The sequence below is a fragment of the Carettochelys insculpta genome, chromosome 3 (assembly GCF_033958435.1).
Source record: "Carettochelys insculpta isolate YL-2023 chromosome 3, ASM3395843v1, whole genome shotgun sequence".
Classification (NCBI taxonomy): Eukaryota; Metazoa; Chordata; order Testudines; family Carettochelyidae; genus Carettochelys; species Carettochelys insculpta.
The window spans coordinates 20067245-20084058 of record NC_134139.1 but is presented as its reverse complement, the minus strand read 5'-3'; the positions used below and the strand labels follow the sequence as shown (position 1 = coordinate 20084058).

Here is a 16814-nt window from a genome sequence, read left to right as displayed (position 1 = left end):
TACTTTTGAATGTTGGCCCCTGTGCTGGAGACGGCAGTTGGAGGCACAAGTATATGGAATCGGGATAACATAATGAGACTCTTCAGCCTATGCAAGAGTGTGCAGGCTTTAGAACAGTAAGAGACAGGAGATGGGAAGACAAATGTGGCCTGAGTCTGAATCTTCTTTCCTAAGATTTCTCCATGATGTTTGAAAGCTCACTTTCTTGGCCTGCTTCCTACCTGAGGTGGATGAATGTCACAGCAGGGCCAGAATTTTCAAGGGCTCAGCGTGTCAGGTGTGGCCAGATGGAGAGCTCATCCAGGCATCTAAATAAGGGCAGATTTTCAAAGAGGATCATTACCCAGCAGTTCCTGTTGTGTACTTAACGGGCTGAGGGCTATTGACAGTCTGGCTGTTTATTTTGGTGGCACTGTAGTAATTCATCACTTTCAAAAATATGGCCCTTGTGGGGCGTCTTTTTAAAAAATGGAGCTTACAAGCCATTGGGGATATCTACACAGCAAAATAACTAGTGGCAAGGAGGCTCAGAACCACGGTCAACTGACTCAGGTGAATGGGGCTTGTACTGAGGAGCTAAGAAAGAGCAATATAGATGTTTGGTCTTGTGCTGGATTCTACACTCTGAAACCCGTCAAGGCAGGAGGGGAACCAGCCCAAGCTCCATGTCTGCACTGCTGTTTTTAGCCCTCTTTCACGAACCTCGTGAGCCCAAGTCAGTTGACCCAGGCTCTGATGCTTGTTTTTATTTGCTATCTTGAGATACCCATTATGACTCATAAGTTTTTGTTTCCTGCTTATTTTTCTTTAAAGAACTCTCATTTCTTTCCTTAAGCTTATGATTTTTCCTTACCACTAAAGCTGCCCCATAGCTACGAAGTTTGGATCTGGATCTGAGTTCACAGGCAGAACCTTCCCTCAAAAGTTTGGCAAGAGTTTGTTTCCACTTTCGGCTGTTGACAACCTTATGTTACCTTCACACCATCCCTCTTGGAGTGCTGATATTTGAGCCCTGCATATGTTTATATCAACTATTTACATTCAAAGGGAGTCTTTCCATTGACATCAGTGGGAGCTGATTCAGCTCTCATCTGAGACTTTTGGGACACAGTGAAATGGGAGTGTACGATAGGTGATACATGTTGAACCTCTCTGAACTGGAAAGCTCTTGTCCAGCAACATCTGTAATCTGGCATGATTTTAGTTAGTCAGATGATCACTTATCATAGGTGTGGCTATATTTTCTGTGGCCCCAGAAAGTTTGTTTACAGCCACCAGTCCTGGCTGTCAGTGTTTCGTCTTGTTATTTAGCTGTAATTTACCCCTAAATGTCTTTTAAGATCCCAGAAAATAGTGGAAGTGTTAGTAATGTGCTAGAAAATATTGACCACCAGTCATTTGACAAATTCTGTCATCTAACACAGGTCAGATCTTGAAGGTGCTGGATGAGAGAGGTTCAGCCTATATTTCTATACGAGCATGATTTTTTCACTATGGCTTATATGAAGGACTGTGTTCCCCATTCAGAAGTCTCTTTTGGGGAAGAAAAGAAATTTAATAAGACCCATTATCAAGTTTTGTGTAACTGTATAGATTAAAAAATCTGACATTGGCAACATCCACTGAAAAGCTTGAAAAGGACTTTTTCCTCCCACACTTATGTCCTTTTTGATTGGTCAAGCATACACATTTCCCCTTCGTTTGCAACAGAGGCTGGTAACATTTTCCCTAGTAGTTTTAGTTGACTACCATCACCAGTGATGTCAGCACAACTGTGTAAGTGGTACTGGTCAATTAACTTTTGTGCCTCAGTTTGCTAGTCATCCAGCATCAGCATACAAAATATTGTGGATCAGCTCTTCTCTAAAGAGGTCCATTTGTGCATGCACATTTTTGCAGGCGAGTGGGTTCTCCTGCATACACATCTGCAGTGAACAAACCACAGATCTCATGTTTGTGAATGCTACTAGATACATGGAGGCCTGTTTAATCTTAGCTAGTGCAAGGGCGGGCAATAATTTTTGAGGGGGGTCCACTCCAAGAATTTGGAAAGTGGTCAAGGGCTGCGCTCTTCTATAATATTAAAGGGGGAGGTATGGGGTCTGGAATGGAGGTTGAGTGCAGAAGAGAGCTTGGGGAAAAGTTTGAGGTTAGGTGTGTGGTGTCTGGGAGGGAGTTTGGGTGAAGGAGACATTTGTGACCTGGGGCAAAGGACTGGGGCACAGGAGAGGGTGTTGGGATTTGGGTTGTGATGGAGGGCAGAAGGAGGTTGTGACCTCAGGCAGGGGGTGGGGGTGCAGGGTCTGAGAAGGGGTATGGGTGCAGGAGGAGGGGCAGAAGATTTGGGTTAAGTGGGGTAGGGTGCAGAGGGAGGCAGAGGGCTGGGGAAGGGAGGAGCTGGGGTGCCAGAGATAACTTCTGGCTGGGAGACTTACCTGTGAGCAAGCAGTCCAGCAAGCTTCTTAGGGGCCATGTGCTCTCTGAGTAGCCAGGAGCCTGAGGGGAGCAGGAAGAGTGCTTCACATACTGTCCAGCCCTTCATGTCCCACCCACCCACAAAGCTGCCTTGGCCTTGCCTCTCTCATTATATAATGCAACATAGTTCTGTTGCCATCCTGAAAGATGTGCCATGATTCAACAGACAATATCTTCTTTAATTTCATGAGCTAGACTTTGCAACCAAGAGTGGTTTGACTTTGAACTTCAGTGGATCTGAAAATCGCTCACCCTTTGAACATAACATTTCCTAAAGTTAAACTCGTGCCCTAATCTTATGCATGTCATATTCATCATAGGATCTGGACATCTTTATGGATGTAGGCTTTTTGAGGCCATCAAAGACAAAAAAGAACTCATCAGCTCACTGATATTTTAGTGAGAGTTTTCATTTCTTTGTGTAGGTGAGTGAACAGGACTAATGGAAGGAGACACAAACAACAACCTCGAGATATTCTCCTGCACTAGGGCTGGCTCAGGACTCAGATTTCTAATACTTTCTGCGCTGATTTCTGGTGCAGATCATATGGTCAATCTCATTATTTGTATGTGCTCACAAAAAGAAGGACCTTTTGCTGTCTCCATCAGATTGTGATTATTGCCAATCTCCATGTTTTAAAGTCTTGACTAATGATCCCAAAGAAGAACTTCTCCTCAACTTCATTAAGTAATTATACAATTAAAAATAAAGAGTTATTCATGCTGCAAAATATTGCTGATGAGGTCTTTAGTCTGATCATTAGCCTTTCCACAGAATCCATAACCATTAGGAAACAATCACAGTGACTCAGACAATCCTAAGCCTCTGCACTGTTGGTACATTCTGCTGTTACACATTAACAGGCTTTGTTTGAACGCATCTGCCCACAGTATGTAGGTGTACCCTGAAGGATTTCATCATGCTCTAAAACTAGGTCTATTGTTTTCTCTGCATCACATTCTGCAGTAAAGGAGTAAAAGTAAAACTGTCACTGCAGCTTATTGTTCAACTGTAGCTTTACTCTCTAACCTACTTGAACTGGGATTTTTGATATAGTCTCGATTAAATGAAGGGCTCGTACCAACAGTTGTAACAGTAAAGGTCAGACCCTTTGCTGGTGTAAATCTGCATAGGTTGAGTAACTTCAGTTTATGCCAGCGGGCTCTCAAAATATTTACTGCCCAAAACATTAATCAGCATACTTACTACGAAAGTTAGCTCTGTCATACTTACTACGAAAGTTAGCTCTGTCGTTAAAAATGGCAGTGGAGAAGCTCAGTAAATATGTTCTTCCCTTGTTTGAACAGCTCTTATATTGGGCATCAATCCAAGCTTTGCTGTTAAGCTAGGAAGAGGGTGGTCTAAAATGGACTTTGGTGTCTCCGGGCCTGGTCCAAAGTCATAAGAGCAAAGGAAATCTTTCTGTGAACCTCAGTGGGGTTTGGATCAGGCCCTTGGAGGACAAAGTAGCAGCAGAGTAGTGTCTGACAGCGTATTAAAATAATAAGGCACTGAAATTTATGTCTGATATATTCAGCACATTGGTAGTCCAATATCTCTTTACATTTTCATTCTTGTCCATTCTCTGTGACTTGCCTTTCTACATCCCAATGCAGTAGAGCTTTGTTGTTTGTATTATGAGTGAAGAATACATGAAGACTTTTCTCGAGGTGATGGTTACAACCAGACACTACTAGGTCTAGTACAGTGGTTATTAAATTCACTTGTTTGCATGCTCCTTCTTTGTGTTTGTACTAGTTACACCCCCCCCGTGCCCCACAAGTACATATACCAATAAAAATCACCTGTGAAACTCTTCCTAAATATTAAAAAGATTAAGGCCTTGAGTCAAACAGAGCCATTGAAGTACCTCCAGCTGTGAAGGCAATGCACCCTTGAGCAGTAGCAGAGAAGTAAGGGTGGCAATAACCATTCCATGTCACCAGGTTCCCTCTAATTTTTTCCATCCTTGCATGGAAAAAAATTATTATGTGCCCCAAGGCATGTGGATGCGCACCACCAGTAGGAAAACATGCTGCCGGCTGTGGGTGGCTGTGGTCACTCTGCTAATCAGCTGGGTGGCACCTGAATCTCTCCTGGGCAGCCACACAAGCAGGCAGCTTAAAGGGGGGAACACTGCATGCCGCCCTTCCTTCTGTGCTGCTCCTTCTGGTAGCTCTTTGTGCCTTCAGAGCTGGGACCCCGGACAGCAGCCACTGCTCTGCCTTCTTAAGTCCCAAACCCAGAATATATTCTGTATTCCCTAGACTAGACTCTAGTCTCTTAGGCTGTTTGGCATGCTAGTAAACAGCCCAAATATGCTAATGAGGCATGAAAATTCCCTGCACCTCATTAGCATAAGGTCACATGATTTGGAGTCTGGAAGAAGCTCTTCCGGACTCCAAAACAGTGTGTAGAAGCGTGGCCCCTAGGGGTCTTCTGGAATGAAGTCCTCCTTCCAGAGGCCCTTCTTCCAGAAAAGTTTTGGAGAAAGTGGCATGTGTAGAAACGGCCTTAGAGGCTAGTTGAATCACCCATTGCTTGTCCAGGCTATGTCTACACCACAGACAGCTTTTTGAAAGAAGCCCTTTTGGAAAACCCTTTCGAAAGAGTGCATCCACACATGAAAAAGTGGATCAAAAGAGTGATCTGCTCTGTCAAAAGAAAGCATCCACACAACCCCCCCTTTTTCAAAGGAGCGGTCCAGGGATCAAAAAGTCAGGCCCTATGAGGACTGCTCTTTTGAACAAAATGGCCTGTGAAGCATCTACACGTATTTTCTTTCAAAGGAGCTTTTGATAAGGTGTTCTCTTCCTGAAACGGGAAAGGAAGAACAATTTCAAAAGGAGTGACATATTCTTTCAATTTACTTTAGAAAAAATGCTTTTTGTGCGTAGATACTCAGTGGGATCTTTCAAAAGAGACCTTCTTTCAAAAACAATCTTTTGAAAGAACTTGCTAGTGTAGATGCAGCCCAGGAGAAGATACCAATGATTATTGATTTATTTTTGCTGAAATCTTAATAAATTGGCTTAAATGAAAATGCTATTTATTTCTATCACTGGGTGTGCCATACAAATAACAGCTCTTATCCAAGACCAATGCAAAATTATGAGAGGAAAGGGTAAAAGCTAGGAAAAGTATTGCCGTTGTGTGAAAGACAACTGTGGAAAGTGTAGCCATGGACTCGCATGGAGCATATTTTATACTGTGCCCTGACTTCCTCCTGAATAATTACATATTAAATGCTCCAAAACTTCATTACCTTAGAGTGTTTGCCTAATGGTGCTTTGTGCCCTTCCTGAATGTAAGCAGGAAATTAAGAGATAATAGCTACGTCTACACGTGTATGTAGCGACATCGAAATAAGCTATTTCGATGAATAGCGTCTACACGTCCTCCAGGGCTGGTGCCGTCGACGTTCAACGGTGATGTTGGGCAGCACCACATCGAAGTAGGCGCTGCAGGGGCGGGTCTACACGCCAAAGTGGCCCACATCGAAATAAGGGTGCCAGGAACAGCTGCAGACAGGGTCACAGGGCGGACTAGCACTTCCGGGGCAACAGCTAGCTGCTCCCTTAAAGGGCCCCTCCCAGACACACTCAGCCTGCACAGCACGCGGTCTGCAGAGCCACAGGCACGCACACTCATCAAAGCAGTACGGACCCCCAGCAGCAGCAGCAGCCAGAGGTCCACACAGCTGCCCCTGCAGGAGCAGTGCTTGCCCTGCTCAGTGCTATGCAGGAGGCAGCTGACCACGTTTTATTTGCAGAAGAGGAGCTGCCCCCAGGGGAGGAGGAAGCAGCCCCAGACCTTGCTGCCCTCTGACCCGCCCCCCCGCCTCACATGCCGCCGGCTGTGGAGCTACCCCACGAGCACCGACTGGTGGGAGCGGCTGTTGCTTGGCAAGTGGGACAATGAGCGGTGGCTCCAGAACTTTTGCATGAGCCAGCAGACATTCCTGGAGCTCTGCCAGTGGCTCACGCCCGCACTGAGGCACCAGGACACCTCCATGCGGCGTGCCCTCACGGTCGAGAAACGGGTCGGCATCGCTGTCTGGAAGCTGGCCACTCCAGACAGCTACAGATCTGTGGGGCAGCAGTTTGGTGTGGGCAAGGCCACCTTCGGGGCTGTCCTCATGGAGGTAGGAGGACCCGGGGGGGGTCTGGGGTGGAGGACAGCCCTGGGGGAGGGAGGCTTGGGGTGGAGGGCAGCCCTGCGGTGGAGGGCAGCCCTGTGGGAGGGAGGCCTGGGGTGGAGGGCAGCCCTGGGGGAGGGAGCCCTGGGATGGAGGGCCAGACACACCCTGCACACCCCTCACTGGTGCTCTCCCATGTCCTTCCCCTGCAGGTTGTCCGCGCCATCAATGCCCTGATCCTCCACAGGCTCATGCGGCTTGGGGACCCGGATGCCGCCATCATGGGGTTTGCCACCCTGGGCTTCCCAAATTGCTTTGGGGCTCTGGATGGGACCCATATCCCCATCCATGCTCCGGGGCACAGCAGAGGATGCTCCCTGAACACGAAGGGCTACCATTCGGTGGTCCTCCAGGCCTTGGTGGACAGCTGGGGCCTCTTCCTGGACATTTATGTTGGGTGGCCTGGCAGCACCCACGACGCCCGGGTGTTCAGGAATTCGGGCCTGTGCTGCTGGCTGGAGGCGCGGACATACATCTCCCAGTGGGAGATCCCTGTGGGGGACCCCACCATGCCCCTCTGTGTCATCGCAGACGCGGCGTACCCCCTCCGGGCCTGGCTCATGCACCCTTACACGGGCCATCTCTCAGCTAGCCAGGAGCGCTTCAACACGCGCTTGAACCATGCGGTTGAGCGCACTTTTGGCCGCCTGAAAGGGCGCTGGAGGTGTTTCCTCACCCAATTGTATGCAGGCCCCACCAACATCCCCCAGGTTGTGGGTGCGTGCAGCGCACTCCACAACCTGGTGGAGAGCAAGGGGGAGGCATTCTTCCAGGGCTGGGCTGTGGAGGCTGGCAGGGCTGACGTGCAGCCACCCGCTGCCCCCAGTCGCCAGGTGGACCCCGAGGGGATCCGGGTCGGGGAGGCCCTGCGGGCCCATTTCGACCAGGCCACGGGGTGAACGCTGGCAGCCCCCCACCACTGCACTCCCCTCATCCTCCACAACACTCCCTGCCCCCATCACAGAGCACCCAAAAGCACACACACACCCCACTTTTCTTGCAAATAAAAATGGACCTGTTGTTTTTGAAACCAAAAAACAGTGAATTCTCTTATTATTAAAACTACAAATATATGTATATATAGTAAGAACAAAAGGGGGGGACTATTTGTATGGGGGGGGGGCAGGTACCATAAAAGACCAGGGGTGTAACACAAACTATATACAAATATATGATGGGGGATATGTACAAAGGGGGCAGGGGGGGCCATGTCCTGGGCCCCGCACCCCTCTACTGTCCGGTGCCCGGGGTTGGAGGGCGCGACCCTCGCCTTGGCCTGAGCCGTGGCCAAGGCTGGGTGGGGGCCAGACGAACTGGCAGGTATGGCCGGCGGGTGTCAGCAGGCCCCAGGTACCCCTCGGTGGAAGGCCCCGAAGGTGGCAGACGGCGGTGGGACGGCGGTCGGAGCGGCGGGTGGAGCGGCGGGCAGGGTGGACAGAGCGGTGGGCGGCGCAGCATGGGGGGCCAGGTATTCTGCTATGCGCTCGACTGTGCGCATGAAGTCCCCCCATGCCTTCTGGCACCAGGCCAGCGCTCGCTCCTGGAGCTCCAGCCGCCACTTTTCCACCCACAGGCACCGCTCCAACACCTCCAGCTGACGCCGGAGGGTCGCGAGCAGCTGGGGGTCCGTGGCCGTCCCCAGGTGGTGGTTCCGCCATCGGCTCTGTCCTGGGGCTGGTTGGTGCTCCGCTGAGGGGCTGGCCTGCAGCGATGGCCCCCGGTGGGCTCTCCAGGACCACGGAGACCTTGCCAGTGCTCTCCGGGCCCTCCGATGGTGCAGCTGCGGAACACAGGGGGGCAAGAAGTGTGGAGACAGCCATTAGTGTGGGCCCCGAGCCGTGGCCCTTGTCCCCCCACCCCTCTGCTGCTGGTTCCCCATCCCCATTCCCGGGAGATGCTGCTGATGATGATGGGTGTCCGCCTCCCGGGGGACCCTAGGTTCTGCTCCCCCCATCCCCAGGGATGGGGCATGGTGCTGTCTTGCTGGGGGGCAGGGGTAGATGCACTCTTCTGAGGGACATGCCACTACTGTCCTTGGGGCCATGGTCATCTGGGCTTGTGGAGGGCCCTGGTCATGTCTCTTGTCCCCACCCCTTAACCCCGGGGGTGTGCACCGGGGGGGTACATACCTGACGGTCTGCTCCCATGGTTGGGGGACACCCTCTGGGCGAACACCCTGCTGGAGCTCCGGGACGGGAGGGCGATGTGGAGCCCCCCGTCACTGGAGGAGGATTCCCCCTCCTTCTTCTCGGGCATCCCAGGGGTGGGCTTCTGGGGGGGGGCCACTGGGGTGTGGGGCTTACCTCCGGGGCAGACTCTGCCTCTGGGGCCTGCTGGGGCTCGTTGGCTGAGGTGTCAAGAGTGGCCAGCGGAGAGGAAGTATACCGGGGGCCCAGGATGGACCTGAGCTCCCTGTAAAAGGGGCAAGTGGCGGGGGCGGCCCCAGATTGGCTGGTCGCATCCTGGGTCCAGGTGTAACCCTGCCGCAGCTCCTTCACCTTACTCCTGACGTGGTCAGGAGTGCGGGCAGGGTGACCCTGGGCAGCCAGGCCCTCGGCCAGCTGAGCGAACATATCCGTGTTCCTCCTCTTGCTCCCCACTACCTGGAGCACCTCCTCCTCGCCCCAGAGCCCCAGCAGGTCCCGGATCTTGGCCTCCGTCCAGGAGGGGCCCCGCTGCCTCTTCCCAGGCTGTCTGGCTGTCTGGGAGCCCTGGCTCCCCTTGGGTGGGGTGCCCTGGGTGCACTTCGGGGGCTGGCGGGCGGCCATTGCAGTGGGGGTGGTGGCTTGGGGCTGCAGGGAGGCGTGCAGGCTGGCCGCGTGGCAGTGCTACCGCCTGCACGTGCTCTCAGCTTCCTGCACAGGAACGCAGGGGGCGGGGAGCTTTAAGGGGCCACTGCACATGGCAACCATAGAGCTCAGGGGCTGGAGAGAGCGTCTCTCAACCCCTCAGCTGATGGCTGCCATGGCAGACCCCGCTATTTCGATGCTGTGGGACGTGGATTGGCTACACATGCCCTACTTCGATGTTCAACGTCGAAGTAGGGCGCTATTCCCATCTCCTGATGGGGATAGTGACTTCGACATCTTGCCGCCTTACGTCGATTTCAACTTCGAAATAGCACTCGCCACGTGTAGACATGGCGGGCGCCATTTCGAAGTTAGCGCGGCTACTTCGAAGTAGCCGGCACGTGTAGACGCGGCTATTGTAACACAAATTTAAACCTTTAAACAAGGAATACAGAATTAAGGTATATGCCACCTCCACAGCTTACCCTTAACTCTGCCTTCCCTGGAGCTGGAGGTAGCCTTGAATAACCTATTTAGTATAACTATCACCCCAAAGGAGCGATGGCTCCTGAGGGACTGAGATAAGAAAAATCAGAGCCCCTAGTGTGGGCAAATAAACATTGGAGGAACCAGTAAAATATTGGCTTTTGGGAGGTACTTCTGTATCTGGAGAACTTTTGCTTAAATTATCCCAAATGTAGTTCACCAATATAGCCGAGCACACCCCATGAAGTAGCATGCATTGCAAGACAATCTAAGTAAACGTAAAGATTTGTAGAACATTTAGAAGAGTCCCTCTGTAATTTATTCTTTAATGTTATGTTAATCACCTCAGTTGTCCTAACTAGGCTTTTTGTTCCGCAACCTACTGAGACAAAAGGTGAGTAATACATTTCACAGCTTAATAGCTACTGGTTTTGCTTAGCTGGAGACTGTTTTCTGCAAGGATGGGTTAACAGAGCAGTAATGCATAGGTTTGCATCACGAAAACTCTTTGCAACACAGACAGCTAAAAAGCAAGGCCAGATGTTCGGCTGGTGTAAATCACAGTAGTTCCACTTCAATGGAGCTATGCTGACCTACTTCAGCTCAGGATATGACCCTTAGTTGTTTTTTTTTAAATCCAGTAATTTTCCCCATAACTGCACAAATTCTTGGGATGGAACGTCTCATCCAGTGTGCCCTTCACTTGTATTTTAAATTTTGCATTCCTCTGAATTCCCTCTTAAATTTTGCCAAAGAACGTTTTGTTGCACTGTATGTTTAATAACAAACAATAGTTAAATTGCTCAAAAGTCATATAAACATTGTACAAACTATTATTCTTTCACACTGTTCTGTATCTGATTCTGCCTCCTGAGTGACTTTGATGTAAAGTACTGCATTGATGTTCATTTGAAAAAAGCTCACTGCATACAGTACAGTTTGCCCTCTCACGCATGCTGCAGGGGTGGAGGGGGAATAATGATACATCTGTGGGTCGGCTCTGGAGAGCATTCTCTCATCTAGAGATTTTCTGATTTATGTGACTCCTGCCCAGCCTCTACAGGTTGAAACTCTCTTGTCTGGTATTCTCCCATCCAGCAATGTAAGTGGTCCCACATGACCATGGATGTTGCTGGATCAGAGAGCACCAGGTGATACAGGATGGTCCCACCGGTGGCAGGGACCCCCACTAGCAGCCCTACTGCAGGGAGCCCTACCAAGCCCATGGCTGGGGGGGAACCTTGAGGCGGGGGGACAACCCAGCCAGGGTCAGGGAGCCCCACTGTAGGTAGCCTGGCTGGGCCAGGGGATCCTAGCCAGCAACCCCATATGAGCAGGGAGCCTGGCTGGAGCTGGGGATCCCTGTAGGGAGCTGCACTGAGGTGAGGAATTCCCAGTAGCAGCCCCACAGCCTCTTGGAGCAGGGCTGAGGCTGACAAGTACCACAGGAAGCCCTGCTGTGGCATCTCTGCCACGGCAGGAATCCCTGCCAACAGATCCACAGTGAAGAGCCCAGCCAGGTCAGGGATCCCTGCCAGGAGAGGATCCCCCCAAGCAGCCTGGGGGCAGGGAGCTGGTGGCAGTTAGGAGTGGTGGACTTGGATGCCTGACCTTCCCTGGTCCAGAAAACTCCATCATTTGGGACCACTCAGGTCCTGAGTGCTGGACCAGGGAGGTGCAAGCAGAATGGTTCAGTAAGACCAGCAGGTGTTTCTGCATAAAAACTGATGACATCACATGGCCACAAAAATCAGAGATGTGGAAAAATCTCCTTAAAAACATCTTTTCTATCTTCATGGAAATACAGGATTGTCCCTTGCAGAGATTATTATTACTTTTGTCTGTGTGTCTCGGTAGTTTTAAAAAGATTCAATCAGTGGAGCTTTAACTGCTTCCCTTGGGACATTATTTCACAGCCTACTTTTACTAAATGTTTCCAGATATCCACCTTCATTTTTTTCCTGTGCTCAATTTCATCCCATCACTTCTAGTTACATATACTTCCTTGAACCATCCTGTGTAATATCTCTACTTCCACTTGCCAGTAAACATAGCAGAAAACTTTCTCCCTTGTAAATCTCCTGCACGGTTTCAACCCGAGACTGATGGTATCTGGAATGAGAACCAGCCTCTTCCTACAGTAAAGTCTTAACAGCTGAGCACGATGGAGGGAACTCCTCTATTTCCTTCCTTTCCTGAAATGAAGTGAGAAATATTGATGGCTGGAACTGTGCACAAGGAGTGATGCTAGCACACTGAAGACCAGATTATTATATATTTATTATTTATGCATTGGGGTAGCACCTAAAAGCCTCTGTTGTTGACCAGAACACTATTGTGCTCTATGCTATATAAACACTAAGCAAAAGTCTGTTCTTTTCCCAAACAGTTTGCAGTTTAAGTACATCTAATTTAATCTAAGATTTGGTTGAAGTCTGAGATATGTTCAGGAACCAAGTGTAACTTTAGAATTTGGTTTGTTTTTTTTGCCTGTATTTGTGAACTTCGGTACTGTTCACTGCACAGCTTTTATAAAGCCGCTGTGCTGCCTGTGTTTTGTGACTGAGATCTATTTGGGTGGTTTACATGTTATTTTCTAATATTGACACAAGTTTTTATTTCTCATTCTGGCAAACCTCCGTGAAAGTGCACATATCCATTGATCCAAAACTTCCCTGGAAATGCAGATTTTTTGATTATGTGAAAAACAGATTTGTTGGAACCTCTTTGACCTTCAGCATCGGCAAACTCCCATGAACAACTTCTGACACAAAATATATATCAATCCATTTCAAACCATCCAGTTAGTTGTAAGGGAGGGTGTCTGGAAAGGCATAAAAATGAGCTAAATCTGACTGACTAGAAATTTGTGCTGTGTTAGGATAGAAGTAAGTAAGCAAATAGGTTGAGAGGACAAACTGGCATATTCTTTCTCTTCTTAACTCATTTTGGCTCCTTCTCCCTCTCCCTCTGGTGTTATAGAGTGTACATTGCACCTACTAACTCCTATTACGTATACACTAATGACATTTACATATGACACAAAGTTGAGAGTTATTGCCAATGTGGAGGACAAATGGAATATCATATAAGAAGATCCAGAGGGCCTTGAAAATTGGAGTAATAGAAAAGGGATTAAATTTAATAGTGGAAAGTTCAAGATCATGCATACAGGAACTAACAACAAGAATTTTTGTTATAAACTGCGTATGTATCATTTGGAAGTGACAGAGGAGGGAGGAGAAAGACCTGGCTGTATTGTTCAATCTCAGAATGAATTATGAGCCACCACTGTGATGTGGCTGTGGAAAAGGTTAATGCAGTCCTTCAATACATCAGGCGACTTATTTCCAGTAGAGATAGGGAAGGGTTATTTCCATTTTACAAGTCCCTCCTGAGATCTCATCTGGAATACTGTGTGCAGTCTGGTCTTCCATGTCTAAAAAAAGATTAATTTAGATTGGAACTGGTGCAGAGAAAGGCTACTAGGATGATCACACTAATGGAGAACCTAGTTTATGAGACTAGATTTAAGGAGCTTGTTCTGTTTAGTCAAACAAAATGAAATCTGAGGGGAGGTATGATTGTTCTCTGTAAATATATCAAAGGGATAAACACAGTCATAGAGAGGAGTTATTTAATTTAAGGGAGTGTATTGGTACAAGAAACAAATGAATAAAAAACTGTCCACCAATAAATTTAGGTTTGAAATTAGACAAAAATTTTGGACTTTTGGAGGAGTGAAGTTCTGCAACAGATTTCCAAGACAAATACTGGAGGCAAAACTCTAATTATTCTTTTTTAAGACTGAGCTTGATAATTTTATGGAAGAGATGGTATGAGGAGATTGCCGTCCATATCTTACAACCAATCTGTGACTGAAAATAGGTCCAAAGTGGCCAGAAATGGGATAGTAGATGGGAAGGGCTGTGAGTTACCACAGAGTGTTCTTTTCCAGGTGTTTGGGTATTGCCCACGTGCTGAGGGTCTAAATTATTTCCATGCTTGGCGTCAGAAAGGAATTTTTCCCCCAGGTAAGATTGACAGAGCCTTTGGTTTTTTTATTGCCTTCCTCTGCAGTGAGGGTATACATTGCTTGCTGATCTGAACTAGAGTTAATGGCGGAGTCTCTGTAATACAAATTCTTTAAATCAAGATTTGAGGATTTCAGCAACTCAGTCAGAGGTCATGGACTTCCTCTAGCAGGTGAGATTCTGTGGCCTGCTGTATGCGGGAAGCAGATTAGCTGAGCAGAATGGTCCATTCTGATTTAAAGTCTGAGTCTATTCCAGTACCAGATTCCACGGTGAAATCTTCAAATTGCCTTTCTTCAAGTTAGCTAAAAGTTCTCTTTGCCAAAGTGCTCTGTCTTGGCACAAGAGTCAGTAGAAATTATCTCCCTTAGGAAGACAATGCTCCTAAAAGAGAATTTATATGTTTAAGCCCCAGTGTGACGTTTTCATATTTCTAAAGGTCCAAAGCAATAGCATTCAGAGAGTAATTATATGAATCACCACATGTGAGCAGAGTGTGCAATAATCTTCAGTACCAACCTAAGCTTTAGATATTTTTATTAAATATTAATGCCACACATTTCTGAAGGGTTTGCCAAGCAGATGTTAAGCTGGTCTTTGTGGTAATTTAATTGAGCAGGAACATTTCCTGTCATTTTTATCAATGTCTGGCTCTACATGACATTTTAAACTAAAAATATAAAAGAGAGGGAGAGAGAAATAATTAATAATCAGTTTCCATTCATGACTATCTGCTAGTATTTCCCCACAGAGGATTTAAAGTTTCTCCTGAGTATTTTTCTTGGAGGCAAACATGGATCTGAGCTAACCTAGACTCCCTACAAATTGTTCCAAAGGGCCTATCTGGAGTCTAGCCTGTTTTTACTAATGTGATTCTTTCTTTCCTGTTTGTAGAAAAAAATAATAAAGCAAACCCTAAATAATCGTTATTTTAGAGACTAAAACTCTGAGGGATTCTGAAAATATTTTTGTACAGACACCCTTCCCTCTCGCCAAAAATAATCTCTGGATGCTTAAATCTTCACAGAGGGGTTTTCCTGTAGAATCAACATAAATTGACTAAGCTTGTTGCCTCCTCGATTGCTGCAGAATGAAATACCTTAATGTGATTTAGCACTATAAAACATTGGGTTAGGTACAAATCATAGGGCAAAGGGAAACAAAAACCCACTGAAATGATTATAGCCCTGGTGCAATATAATGGGCCTATTCATGAAAATATCACTGAGGGCCCCTTCCTTACGAATATGACATTTGTTACATGGAAGAAGTGTGGTCACACATTGACCATGGAAGTGTGTTGTTTTTAAATTTATAAAACTGCTCTCACCCACACTTAAGTGGACTTGGCTCAATGACATTCCCTAGAGGTGATAGTCCTCCAGCAGGGGCAGTCATCTGCAGTAAAGAGGACATTTCAATTATTATTATTATTATTATTATTATTATTATTATTATTATATCTCCAAATAAAGTAAAATTGAATTTAAATACAAAACCCACTGGATTGGTGTGTGGATTATTCCTGCCTGCCTATACCTGTGCAGATTACCCACCCACCTATGGGACCTCCTGCAGACTTCTTCTGAAATATAATACATTTTCTTAAGGAATCTAGCAGGTGCTCCTGTGCCATGTTACCTGCACTCTTGAGATTACTACTGTGCTCCTGCACGAGGAATGTATGATGAAGCTCTCACAAGGTGCGTGAACTTCTCCGTGTTTTACTCAGAGATTTATTTATCAGCTTCTCGGGTGGGGTGGAATCCACACGAACATCTCAAAGCTGCACACTGAGATTAGTAGTCTCTGAGGGGCAGCTGTGTTAGTCTGTAGCTTCACAAATAACAAGCAGGCCTGTGACACTTTAGAGACTAACAAAGCTATTAGGTCATGAGCTTTTTTAGGTAAAACCCACTTCAGATGAAAATGAAGTGGAGAGGTTTGTCCTGTACAAGGGAAGCCACCAAAATGCGCCATTTTCTCTTTATGAATTGCCTGGGAAACTAGGGGTCTGCTTTTCTACCACATCATCATTGCACAGTTAGGCTATGTCTATGCTACAGAGTTATTTCAAAATAAGATATTTCAAAACAACCATTTCAAAATATCTGATTTTGAAATAACACAGCTACACACAAAGGCTGTGGGTGCATTTGCATTCCTCTTTTTAAAGAGACATGCAAATGAGGGAAATCAAAAATGCACGAGAGGCAGATTTACATATCGGACACCTCATTTGCATATTCATCTTTTGAAAGAGCTTCTTTCCAAAGAAGAAAATCAGAGTAGATGCAGCTCTTTCTAAAGTAAAACTCATCTTTGAGAGAACCCTTCTTCTCTTTTTTATGGGAAGAAGGGTTCTTTTGAAGAGGGGGTTTACTTCGGAAAAAGCTGCATCTACATTGCTTTTCTTCTTTCGAAAGAAGAATATGCAAGTGAGGAGCCAGATACGTAGATCTGCATCTCATTTGCATTTTCAATTTCCTTCATTTGCATGCCTTTTTCAAAAAAGGAATGCAAGTGAAGACACAGCCAAAATGTATTGCGAAATAGCACCCACTTATTTAAAAATAGACATTATTAGTCCTGCAATGAGGTTTACTGATTTTGAAGTAACTCACCCGCTATTTTGAATTTATTTCAAAATGGCATGTGCATAGTGTAGACACTAGCAAAGCTGTTTTGAAATAATTGCTAGTATTTCGACATAACTCTGTAGTGTAGCTGTAACCTTAGACAATCTCTGGTGCTGTTTATTACCCAAACATCCAAACCCCAGAAACACAAAAAAGAGGTCCCACTCACTGAAATCTCGGGAGGTTACACGT

At 47.1% G+C, this 16814-nt stretch overlaps 1 long non-coding RNA gene across 1 annotated transcript in view; it reads right to left on the bottom strand.

Moving 5' to 3' along the window:
* Nucleotides 1–2465: 2465 nt before the first annotated feature.
* LOC142010209 (uncharacterized) overlaps nt 2466–16814 on the bottom strand; it is a 98881-nt gene continuing 84532 nt past the window's right edge. The window contains exon 3 of the long non-coding RNA XR_012644727.1: nt 2466–2496. This is a non-coding gene — a long non-coding RNA (uncharacterized LOC142010209). The remainder of the gene's footprint in view (nt 2497–16814) is intronic.